The sequence below is a fragment of the Cupressus sempervirens genome, chromosome 8, assembly GCF_028749045.1.
Source record: "Cupressus sempervirens isolate cs-2001-9-10 chromosome 8, ASM2874904v1, whole genome shotgun sequence".
NCBI classification, from domain to species: Eukaryota; Viridiplantae; Streptophyta; class Pinopsida; order Cupressales; family Cupressaceae; genus Cupressus; species Cupressus sempervirens.
The window spans coordinates 14,197,512-14,209,865 of record NC_143125.1 but is presented as its reverse complement, the minus strand read 5'-3'; the positions used below and the strand labels follow the sequence as shown (position 1 = coordinate 14,209,865).

Here is a 12,354-nt window from a genome sequence, read left to right as displayed (position 1 = left end):
ATGGGATTTAAAGGGGCATGTAGAGGTGACAACAATGGCTAAAGGTTTCATGACTTTTGAGTTTTCTTGCTCGGAAGACTTTTCTAGAATCATGTGCACAGGGAACTGCTCTTTGGGGAGATCTACCTTAATCTTGCAGAAATGGTCTTCCAATCTGGACTTGAATAATGATTTCTTATCCTAGGCTCTAGTTTGGATTAGACTCCCAGAATTGCCCATGGAATACTGGCATGAGGATTTCTTTGATGGCATCGCCAGGTCTTTTGGAGAGCTTCTTTCCATTGATCCTATAACGACAGCTAAGAAGAGACTCACCTATGCAAGGATATGTGTAGGAGTGACTGAAGGACAGGATATGCCTCAAGTTATAGAATTTCAATCTTGATTGGGAAGCAGAATCCAAAAGATTGACTATGAAAGTGTGCCTTTTGCGTGCTTCCATTGTAAGAAGGCAAACCACAAGGCTGGATTCTGCCCACTATTCAAAGGAAAGGGAATGGGGGGAAAGCCCTGCCCTCAAGGTGGGAAGAAAGCTGCTCATGTTCCCAAAAAGATTTGGAAGAAGAAAGAAATACAAGTCAAGAAAAATAGAGAGGCTGAAGGAAAAGCTAATCACCAAGCTGAACCCCGGGACCTCCAGGTTGTAGTGGAAGCACTAGAAGGAGAAGGGAATGAGACAACTGAGGACAAAAATAACCCTTCCCATGTGAAGAAAACCAAGGATAATCTCGAAGAGGCAAGTATTATGGAGTCTCAAATCCCTGACAGATCTGAGGAGGTAGATCCGAACCTTTCCTCTGTCCCGAACTCTGTGGAGGAACAAAAGGAAGGGGAACCAATGTCTCAAAACTCCACAAACATGGTTAGTAGGGAACCCCCTATGATAGTGAATAGAATCTTAGAATGGCCATCTGCTTCCACATCAGAACAATTGGCCAGGATAGATACTTTGTTTGATCTATGTAAAGATGAAGAAGAGCCACCCTGGATAGAAGTCAGAAGGAGAAAGAAGAAGAATAGCTGGGACCCCTCTCCTGCCTCTCCTACTTCAACTAGAAGCAAGGCCAAGGCAGATCTTGGTCATAAAACCAACCCAGTGGGAAGGAAAAATGAGAATGAAATTAGGAAGGAGGAAGCAAGAAGAAACATCATGGATGGAACACAACGCACCATCCAGGAAGCTTGCTCATCAATTAAAGCATGAAGATCCTCTCATGGAATATTCATGGACTCCATGGAATCCACAATCAAGAAGTTGTAAGGAATATGATAAGGGATCAAAGGCCTAATATATTTCTTATTTAGGAAACGAAAATGAAGAAAGAAAATCTGGAAAATATTAGATTCAACAGCAACATGAATGGAATTGCGTCAAATTCAAAAGGAGCATCTGGAGGGCTGCTGCTATTATTCAATAACAAACATTTCAATATTGTGCCTGAGTATGATGAGGATAACATCCTCTTTTGTAGAGTTCAACATTTGCAAACTAATGATTGCTGGTTTTTAGTGAACATTTATGCTCCCAACAACAAGAGAGATAGAAAAAATTACTGGGTCAAAGTTGGAAAGTTGGTGCATACCAATGACATTAAGAAAGGCATAATCCTAGGAGACTTCAACTCTCCACTGGAGGACAAGGAGAAGATGGGAGGATTGCCCCCGGATTAGGAAAGTAAGTAGGATCTTTCTAATTTCATCAATGACCTAGCCCTAATGGATTTGGAGCTCTCGGGGGGTACCTTTACTTGGTCTAACAAGAGAGTTGGTCAGGACTGCATTCAAGTCAGATTGGACAGAGCTTTAATCTCCCTCGATTGGTTGCACTCTTTTAGCTGTAGATTATCTCTGCTTCCTAGAGTGGGTTCTGACCACTCCCCCATTTCTCTTGCGATGTCCCCTCTTGAGCCTAGGAGAAATTTCCCTTTTAGGTTCGAGAAAATGTGGACTACTCACCCCAACTTATTTGATAATGTCAAAAGATGGTGGGGGATTGGTGTTGATGGCTCAGCCATGTTCAGAGTCACCAGAAAGCTCAGCAATGTGAAGAAGATGGTAAAAATTTGGAACAAGTCTAATTTTGGCCATATTTTCCATGATAAGGAGGAGTTGTCAGACAATCTATCTGTTATCCAAGATAGTATACAAAAGGAAGGATATAATGAGAGTAATAGGGAGGCTGAGCTATTGATCCTGTCAGATCTTCACAACTTAATCAATAGGGAGGAAAATTTTTGGAGGCAAAAATCTCGAATCACATGGCTTAAGGATGGAGATCGAAACAGGAAGTTCATCTCTCCACCCTAAAACATAGGGCTAACAACAGGATCTCTGGAATCAGGAAGGGGCAGGTGTTGCTGTCTGAAGATCCAGATATCTCGGCTGAAGCGGTTTCCTTCTTCTCTTCTCTTCTCTTCGAGGACCCCTTGCTTTCCAAGGAGGACCAAGAGGATATCATCTCTTGTATTCCTCAAATTATTCAACCTCACCAAAATAAACTTCTCTATGCTATTCCTAATGCTTTGGAAGTTAGAGAGGCCCTTTTCTCCCTACCTGGTGATAAATCTCCTGGTCCAGACGAGTTTCCTACCTTTTTCTTTCAAATGTACTAGCCGATGGTCATGGGGGATGTGGTCAAGGTAGTTCAAGAGTTCTTCGGAGCTAGAAGTATTCTTAAGGAGATAAATTCTACCTTCTTGGTTCTCACCCCTAAATCCCCAGGGGCTGACTCTTTCGACAAGTTCAAGCCTATCAGTTTGTGCAACTCTTTCTACAAGATCATCTCTAAAGTTCTCACTTCCAGAATGCTTAAAATCTTGCATCTGATCATATTGCGACAACAATCTGGCTTTTTTCTTGGGAGACAAATCTTGGACTAAGTGCTGATGGTTCATGAGGTTATTCATTCATTAGAAGCTTCCACGCAGGAAGGTATGTTGCTCAAACTGGATCTTTCAAAAGCCTATGATTGGGTGGACTGGTCCTTTCTTGGGAAGGTTCTTCAGGCCTTTGGTTTTGACAATAAAGTGTGTAAACTCATTTCTCAATTGGTGACTACCTTCTCTCTTGCTATTATGATTAATGGAGCCCCCTCTGATTTCGTTAAACCTTCTAAAGGTCTCAGGCAGGGAGACCCCCTCTCTCCTATCCTCTTCATTAATTTAGCTGAATGCATTGGGAGGCTTATTGAACGTAAAAAGTTTGAAGGAAGTCTTAAAGGGATTAAGCCTTCTTCGAGAAATGCCCCCTTCACTCATCAGCAATTTGTGGATGATACTATAATGGGGGGGGGGGGGGGGGGGAAGCTTCTGTGAAAGAAGCTAAGACTTTGAAAGAGGTTCTTGATACTTACTCCAGAGGGACTGGACAACTGATTAACTGGAACAAAAGCTCGACCTTCTTTGTTAACACCCTTGTAGTCAGACAAAGGAAAATTGCCAAAATCCTTGGTTGTGGGGTGGGCTCTCTCCCCTCATCCTATGTAGGGCTCCCCTTGGGCTCCTCTCCCCCTGACTCTTTCTGGAATGGAATTCTAGACAGATTCAACAAGAAGATGGTTGGATGGAAAGGTGCCTCTCTCAGCCAGGCTGGGAAATGTTTACTGGTCAAATCCACTCTTTAGAACCTTCCCATTTATGCTTTGAGCCTCTTTGGAATTCCTGTGAAATTTGCAGAGAAAATGGAGAAAATCCAAAGAGATTTTCTATGGACCAGACTTGAAGGAAAGAAAAGGTACCCTCTTGTTGCATGGGAGAAGGTCTGCCTCCCCAAGAGGTATGGTGGTCTGAGCATCAGAAAGCTTACCCATCTCAATAAGGTGCTTCTTGCAAAACAAATCTGGAAAATCTTCAATAACACTAGTGAATGGAGAGACATTCTGGAAAATAAATACCTCAGAAGACCTTCTCTTCATTTTACTTTATTCAATGAGGACATCCCTAAAGGGTCGACTATTTGGAATGGTATCCTGAAGGCCAAGGACCTGGCTAAGGCGAGGGTCTCTTGGAAACTAGGCAATGGAGAGGATATTCAGTTTTGGTCTGACAGGTCGTTATGTCAAGGCCCTCTTTCTAACAACACAGTATTTGAGAGATGGGTGCAAGAATGCACGGAGCTATTTGGGTTTAAAGTAAGCAATTACAGGGTTGGTTAGGAATGGAGAGACCTTTCCCTCATTTTCGAGGATTTGAAACCAATAATGACTATGCTTAACTCTTCGATCCCTAGTAATAATAATGGTGAGTTGGTCTGGAGGGATAATCCCAATGGAAGTTATTCTGTTTCTTCTGGCTACAACTCTCTCTAGGGTTTAAAGGAGAAACCCCCTTGGGTGGATGCCTGGCTCACATGCCTCACTCCAAAGATCAATATATTTTATTGGCTAGCCCTTCAGAACAAAATCCTATTGCAAGATAATCTCATGAAGAGAGGCCATGTTATGCCCGCTCTGTAAAAACCAGTCTGAGTCGGGAAATCATATCTTCATTCAATGTGACTTTGCTAGGGAGGTGTGGAGTTCTCTTAATCAGAATATGGAGATTCTCTGGTGCTGGCCGGATAACCTTATAGACTTTTTTAGTCATTGGAAAAGCTTGTGTAAAATTGTTGGCCGACAAGATAATTATGCCTGGTTTTTGCCTCACTTTTGCTGGAGCATCTGGAAGGAAAGGAACAATAGAATTTTTAGGGACAAAGAGGAGCTGACAATAATTGTGGGAAGGAAGATTTTGAAAAACATAAAAGAAAACGTTCAAGTGATGAAGGAGGGTGAAGTTGATATAGGGGACAGGAAGAAGGTTAAAGAAAAAGACAGGAATCCCAAAAGACAGGATGCCAGATAGATTCTACCCCCGAAAGGGTGGTCAAAAGCCAACTTCGATGGCGCTTCTAAGGGCAACCCAGGCCCCTTTGGAAGTGGTGGAATTATAAGAAATAGTTTTGGGGAGGGGATTACGACCTTTTCTCTCCCGCTTGGTACCTAGACCAACCATTTGGTTGAAGCCAAAGCTGTGTGCAGTGTGGTAAAGCTGGCTTTTGAAGCTGGCATTTCCAAACTTTGGCTTGAAGGGGACTCCAAAAACATATTTAACAACATTAATGCTATCTCCCCCACCTTGTGGTCAATTGCAAATATAATTGATTAGACACATGCCACCCTCACAAAATTTGAGAAGGTCCATGTCACTCATGCGTTTAGAGAGGCAAACCCAGTTGCTGATTGGTTCGCTAACAAAGGGGTGGGAGAAAACAAAGAGATGACCTGGCATTCCAAAAAAGAATTTTTGATGGAGGCTAAGTCACTAATCGAGTTGGAGAAAATCCATAGAAGTATGGGTCAATCTAACTATTATCATGTTTAATAAAGAAAGATCAGATGTTGGTATGAGCCATAATAATTTTCTTGGTTGTCGTAATCTCAAGGGATTTTTTTTATTATTTTGACACGTTTGGAGGATCATTATCATTTTCACTTGCTATTGTTTCAGAGAGGCAAAGGATCATGAACCCAATAATAGAAATAGAGCCAAAATCTTGGCTGGAAAAAATTTGTAGAGATTGGGGCTCATGAGAATAGTTGAAGAAAAAATGGATGTCATGACTGGAGAACAGAGCAGAAAGGAACCGGTGGGTGAAGTGGAGAAGTGGAAGAATATGGGCAAAGTCTGGAAAAAATTGGAAAAGGGCAGGGTTGCTAATTTTTTTGAGAAACTCCGTGGTTTTGACCCTGAGGTCACCAACAAAATGGTGAACTCATGGAACAATGGCAAGGTCAAGGTGAATGGGGTTGCTTTTCAAATCAAAGAGGAGGTGGTTGCACAGGTCACTGGTATCCCTATGGAGGGTTTTAAATTCTACAGGGACAAGAAACTTTCATCCAATGCAGTCAAGGAGTTCGTGAAAATTTTTGCAGAGATGAACAAGCTGGAAAAAAAAGAGTCTTTCTATGTGACGGAGACTATAAAGAAGTTCTAGAGGTATGTTTTATATGCCCTCATTGATTATGTTACCCTGGACCCTAAGTTTGATTGGGTCAGAACTCACTATTTTGTGATTTTAAATCATTTTTGTCATAAGAGTAGAATTTCCATTCCCTTTTACCTTCTTACTTCTATGAACAAGGCTATCTCTAGTTTCAAGAAGAAAGCCACTGTTAACCCTACTTTGCATGAGGGTTTATTGCTCCTCCATGAGCATTTTAGAGCTCAGTCTATATGCAAAAACCCTCCTCAAGTTGAGGATGTTGACAAAGGCAGCTCCAACTCTTCTTCAGACTCTGATGACATTGAGAGCATTAGCTCAGAGGAGGAGAATGTTACCTTAGGAAAGAAGAATAAAGGTCAAGGTAGGAAACAGTCCACAACTACAACTCCCAGAAGGAAAAGCCCTAGGGATCACGACCAAGCTCAAGCAAAAGAGAGTTATGCTGAGGAGGAGGAGGAAATGGATACAGAAGATTCTAACAATGAGTCAAAGGAGGAGTTGGAAGAGGAGAAACCTGGGAAAAAATAGAAGAGCGAGGTAGCAAGAGTTGAGGAGACTAGAAATCAGAGGACGGATGCTATTCCTCTTCCCCTCTCCCTTGTCTAGTCTCAGCCTCCTTCAGAGGAAAAAGTGAATGTCATCACTGGTGAGAATGAGGGGGAAGTGCAGGTCAATAATAGAAGAAAGGCTTGGAAAAATTTCAATGTGAGGACTGCTACTATGGGGATTTTTAGGGAAGTTATGAACCCTCAGATCCTGGTGGACAATCTGGAGGAGCCTAGGCTCAATGAGCTCATAGACCCAGCTATCCTGGCCATTTCAGACAACACAAGGGAGACAAGAATGAACCTTTTGAATAATGCCCGCAGTAGTATGATTGACAACTTCAGATCAATCAAATGGCTCTTCCATGAGCTGGAGGAAGTTAGAGAAAAGGTATCCCAAATGGAAAGTACTAAGAAAAAGACTGCTATTGACAGCCAGGAGGACCAGGATAATAGAGAAAGCTTAAATGAAAGGAGAATTAGAAATCTTGAAAACTACAACCACAACCTGGCAAGTCAGATGATTTCTCTCCTGAGTTCGATGAATGACAACATCCAATCCCTAGCTGGTAAACTTAAGGACAGGGGCTTCCTGGTGGAGGAGGGAGGATAGAACATGGAGAAGGCTAGGACAAATGATGACAAGGCCACAACTAGTACGTTCTCTAGTATGGATCAGGGCATGGAGAAGGTCCAAGATCAAATGGCTAAGGAGAAACAAAAGATAGTCGAGGCAGCTTAGACTATGCAGGAAATGGAGAAGATTACTGAAGACTAGTTTTCTTATCTTTTGTATTTTCATCTTTTTGGCTTTTGGATTTTGGACAGGCTTTCTATAGTCTATTTTAGTTAGTTTGTTTTCTGGCCTTTCTATGGGCCTTTGTTATGAGCTGGGCCTTCAGGCTTTTTTCAGTTGTTGGACCTCTGTTTTGGCTGGGCTTCTTTTGCTTATTATCAGCCTTGTTTTTTGTAAAACTTATGGGTTTCAGGATCCCTTAAAACCTGTTTATCTTATCAAAAAAATTTCAATGGATTAATTATTCATTTAAATCATGCTAATTAACACATCAAATTGTAGAAGTTAACTTATTCGTTAATTAATCCAAATTTAAATCAAAGTTTGACCAGGTCAAAATAACAAGTTTGCAACATGATTGCCACATAGACAAAAACAACGAAAGTCTCAAGATAGGTCATGATACTTTCTAGTATGGATAATGAGGGAGATGCACACCATTCATGAAGACAAAGGTAACAAATGAGATTATTTCAATTGAGCCTTTTTGAACCCTTGATTTTCCAAATCATCTCATATATGGTCGTGGTCATTTGGCAGTAGTAAGGATTTGGTTTTACATAGTATAGACAGGTGTTCAAAATTAAAATGAGTATGAAAAGAAATATATTCTAAAAATGGATTACACACCATGATATATTTTCCCTCTTCCTCATTCTTTACTTCACTTCCCTAGAAATCATGACCACCTTGTACTGTTGGGCCCATTGTGTTTGCTTAGACTTTGCCCAATAATGTGGTTTGATCCACTCACTTTTCTATAATGTACCAACTTTGATGGGAACAAAAGATAAAGTACATCCTTTAGTTCCATTTATTGTTGTGAATTTGATGTCTTTAACTTCTCTCAGTATATGTATTCCTTTCTTCATGGGTTCAAATAAATCTTCGTATTGGTCTTCGATTATTTAGCGTATTCAAAGTAGAATTGCTTCTTGGAAAGTTAGATGGTTGTCATTGGGGTGAAGAATTTTGTTAATCAAATTAGTTCTAGTTGCAATTCCTAATTATTTCATTGCTGTTCTCAAGATCCCACCTAAAGTGTTACTTACAATTCAAAAATTGATTAACGGTTTCCTTTGGTTAGGTAATATGAATGAATCTCATAAGATTCCACTTATTTCATTACAAGATATGTCACAGACTTCAAGTGTTGGAGAGGCAAGAATTCTTGATCTTTCTATTAGAAATGAAGTATTTGGTGGGAAATTGATTTGGCACATGTATTGTAAGTTTCAGTCTATGTGGTGCAAAATTATGCAGCAAAATATCTAGATAACAATGATCCTTCTAGAATCCTTATTATTTCAAATCCTCCTAAAGGCTTGGTCATTTGGGATTTCATGATAGCTTCGCACAAAATCATAGTAGACTACATCTCTTAGGAAGTAAATAATGGCTTAAGTATTAATTTTTGGAACGATTCCTAGAATGGTCAAATTCCACTTTCTAAGAGTGGAATCTCATTGAATGTTATCCAAGTTGTTGAGCTTCATTGGGGATCCCAATTTAATCATTATGTGGAATATGTCTATGAATTTTCAAAGAAAATAGTTTGGAAGGATCCTAATAAATTACCTCTGTCACCGTAGGATATCATTCAATTTCAAAATATTTTGAATTCAAGGCAAGTCTTTCTTTCTGAAGCCCATGATCAGATTTTTTGGGTTCCAGCTAAGGATGGAAATTATTTAGTGAAAGAGGGGTACAAAATTTTAAAACAGAATGGTTTGAATAAACCTCCTTCCAGAGCTTTTTCATTTTATTGGAATTTGATTGTTCTTCCTAAAGCAGGTTGTTTCTCATGGCTAGCACTTAAAGACAGAATTTTAACCAGTGACAGATTGAATAGACTACATATTGCTCCTCCTTTTAAATGTGTTCTTTGTGAGGAACAAGAAGAAACTGTGGATCACCTATTTGTTACATGTTCATTTTCTTATCAATGTTGGTGCTTCATTTTGAGTGAACTTAATTACCTTACTCCTTTGCCAAACAATCTTTGGGATCTCTTTCAAGCCTGGCCACTTCTTTATCAAAAAACACTATTTGCAAATCTTTGGAAATGCATACTAGCCTTGGTAGTTTGGGCTATCTGGTGGGAATGTAATAAGCATATTTTCAGAAAGGAATCCCTAACATTAGACATTTTTTTGATTGGTATTGAAAAATCAATCTCGGAAGTGACTAATTCTAGTCTAAAAGTGATTAAATTCAACCCGATTGTGACCCATTGGGATTCCCAAATTGTCCAACAATGGAAAAAATTATTCATACCAAATGGGTGGAAAATTAGCCACTCACCCACATATCTCTTACCTAGAGAGAATTTTTGGAGACCCCCTTCATATGGTTTTTGGAAGTTGAATTTTGATGGAGCTTCAAGAGGAAATCTAGGTCCATTGAGTTTTGGAGCATGTATTAGAAATCCCTCTGGTTAGGTTGTGGCTATCACAGTTTCTCCTTTGCCCATTGATACTAATAACATAGTGGAGGCTCATGCCTTATTGGATGGGCTTATTTTAGCTAAACAAGACTATTTCCATAGGTTACATATAGAAGGGGATTCTTCAGTTATTATTGATGCTTGTATCCATAGGCGCATCATTTCTTGGAAGCTAAAATATGTTCTTAACCAAATTTGGAGACTTCTCGATGAATGTTTAGATATTTTCATTTCGCATATTTATCGAGAAGGGAATAAAGTTGTAGATTTTTTATCAAATTTGGGTTGTGATGGGGTTACTACGTCTACTTTTCATCCTTTACGTTTTATTGAGAAATACAAGGTTCTACAAAATCTCATTCAAGATGACTTGGAAGCCTCTATCCACTTAGCATCTAAAGTTCATGCTTCAGGTGCCGAGTAGATGCCGAGTCCAGTAAGAAGAAAATTGATGCTGAGTAATGCAGATTAATATCAAATGCCGATAAAGTCTTTAGGTGCTAAGTTGAGCAAGTTATACTCTAGTGCCGAGTAAGCTATGTTCTAGTGCTAAGTAAAGCAGAACTATATTAGGTGCCGAGTTGGTCAGTTTACATAGTTGGTTGCTGAGTTCATAAAAAAGATAATTGTAGTGGAGTAATACTGATAAGTATCAAATGCCTACATTCAGGTGATGAGTGAAGTAGAATTGTATTAGGTGCCAAATTGTCCAAAAAACATAGCTGATCCTATTCTAGTTTAAATATGATATATGCTGAGTAAAAATAACAAGTGTCGAGAATGTTTGATATCCTTTAGGTGTCGAGAGAGTCTTTAGGTGCTAAGCTAAGAAAGTTATATTCTGGTGCCGAGTAAGCTACAAGCTGGCGCCAGTAAAGCAGAATTGTATCAGGTGCCGAGTTGGTCAGTACACATAGTTGGTTGTTGAGTTCAACAAGAAGGTAATTGAAGTGGAGTAATTCTGATAAGCATCAGATGCCTATGTTCAGGTGCTGAGTGAAGCATAATTGTATTAGGTGCCGAATTGTCTAGAAAGCATAGCTGATCCTATTCTAGTTTGAATGTGATATATGCCGAGTGAAAATAATAGATGTTGAGAGGTACTGAGTTAAGGTGTCAAATTTAGTAGGATTATTTCAGGTACCAAGTAGAGTTCTTGGTTGTCGAATTCAACAAGAAGGTAATTGAAGCAGAGTATTGCTGATTTAGGTGCCGAGTGAAGCAGAATGATATAAGGCGCCAAGTTAAGGTGCCAAGTTTAGAAGGATTGTTTCATGTGCTGAGCAGAGTAGATTTTTTAGATCCCGAGTCAAGGTCATATGTATTAGGTGTCGAGTTGCTTGGAAATAGAGTACGATTTAAAGCTCGTTAATGTCGTATGATTTTATCAGAAGCATTTATGATGACATGACATGCACATTATATTTTGAGTCTTTCAAATTTGATTATTCTTTGACGACATTTAATTTCTATTTTTGTGATTCGATTTCCTCATGTGGCTAAATCTGAGTCATTAAAATGCATCGTCATTAGTACTTTTTTTGGCTCTTTCAAGGACATTTTTTGTGTGAGCATAGATGGCTTATATCATGTTGCACTATGTAATTTATTGCTTGAGGAATAACATCTTCAATTACACATATATGCAAGAGCTCAATTTTGTGATCTGTGCTCATGTTTGTGTTACAAGATGAGTTTTGGGTGGGGTATAGCTCTGGCTTGTGAAATGTGTCACAAACAACATTTTTCCATCATGCCAAAGAATTTTTGTATATGCTTGCCACTGGCATTGGAGGAAACTGTGTTACCGAGTATTATTTTGGATGAGGTGTTGGATAAAATATTTTTAATTTCTTCACTAACAGTCCGAAGAGCTATTTGGCATATCATTGGTCTCTATTTTCCTACCCGTCTCAGCTCTTTTCAATTTTCCTTTCCAATGCTATGGATCTCCTGCAGTCTCCTAAAATGCTTCAAGCTTTGGCCCATAAGATGATGGGTAAGGCTATGATTGATTTATAGAAGGAATCTAATGTTTCAAACTCTAGGGATATGAATGTCGCTTTTGTGCAGCCGATTGAACAGAATTTTTGGGATTTAATTGATGAGGTTAACTCAGATTTGGATTGGATTCATGGCACTTCAAAGTTTTGTTCTGGCTAGGGCCATATTCCTGGTGGACTTGGGTCAATTGAAGGTGGTTTTGTGTCTGATTGGGAAGATTTGTAAGATAAGTGCTAAGTGCTAATTGCTAGGATAAGTTTGTCATGAAGATAGTGCTTGGAAAAGTCCAAAGAAATCATTGTCAAGGTACTCTCTAGTTCACCGTTGGGTGGTAGTTGATACACCCCTTGTAATTATTTGCTTAAACTATATAAATCTATGTATATATTAAGGATGATGCTGGGTTTTCTTCACTGATTCTTCCCTAGTTGACCTCATTGAATCGAACTTAATAAAATATTGTAGTGGCTTGCCACTTTTGCCTAAAAAAAAAAAAACTTCTCTTAGATTTTATGTTGGTGGACTTTAATCCCGATTACTATTTCTTTGTGCTCCACAGACTACAACTTTGGTGAGTGGCA

General features: G+C 39.4%; 1 pseudogene; it reads left to right on the top strand.

The window, feature by feature from the left end:
* LOC149541340 (uncharacterized) overlaps positions 1-12,354 on the top strand; it is a 66,720-nt pseudogene that overhangs the window by 440 nt on the left and 53,926 nt on the right.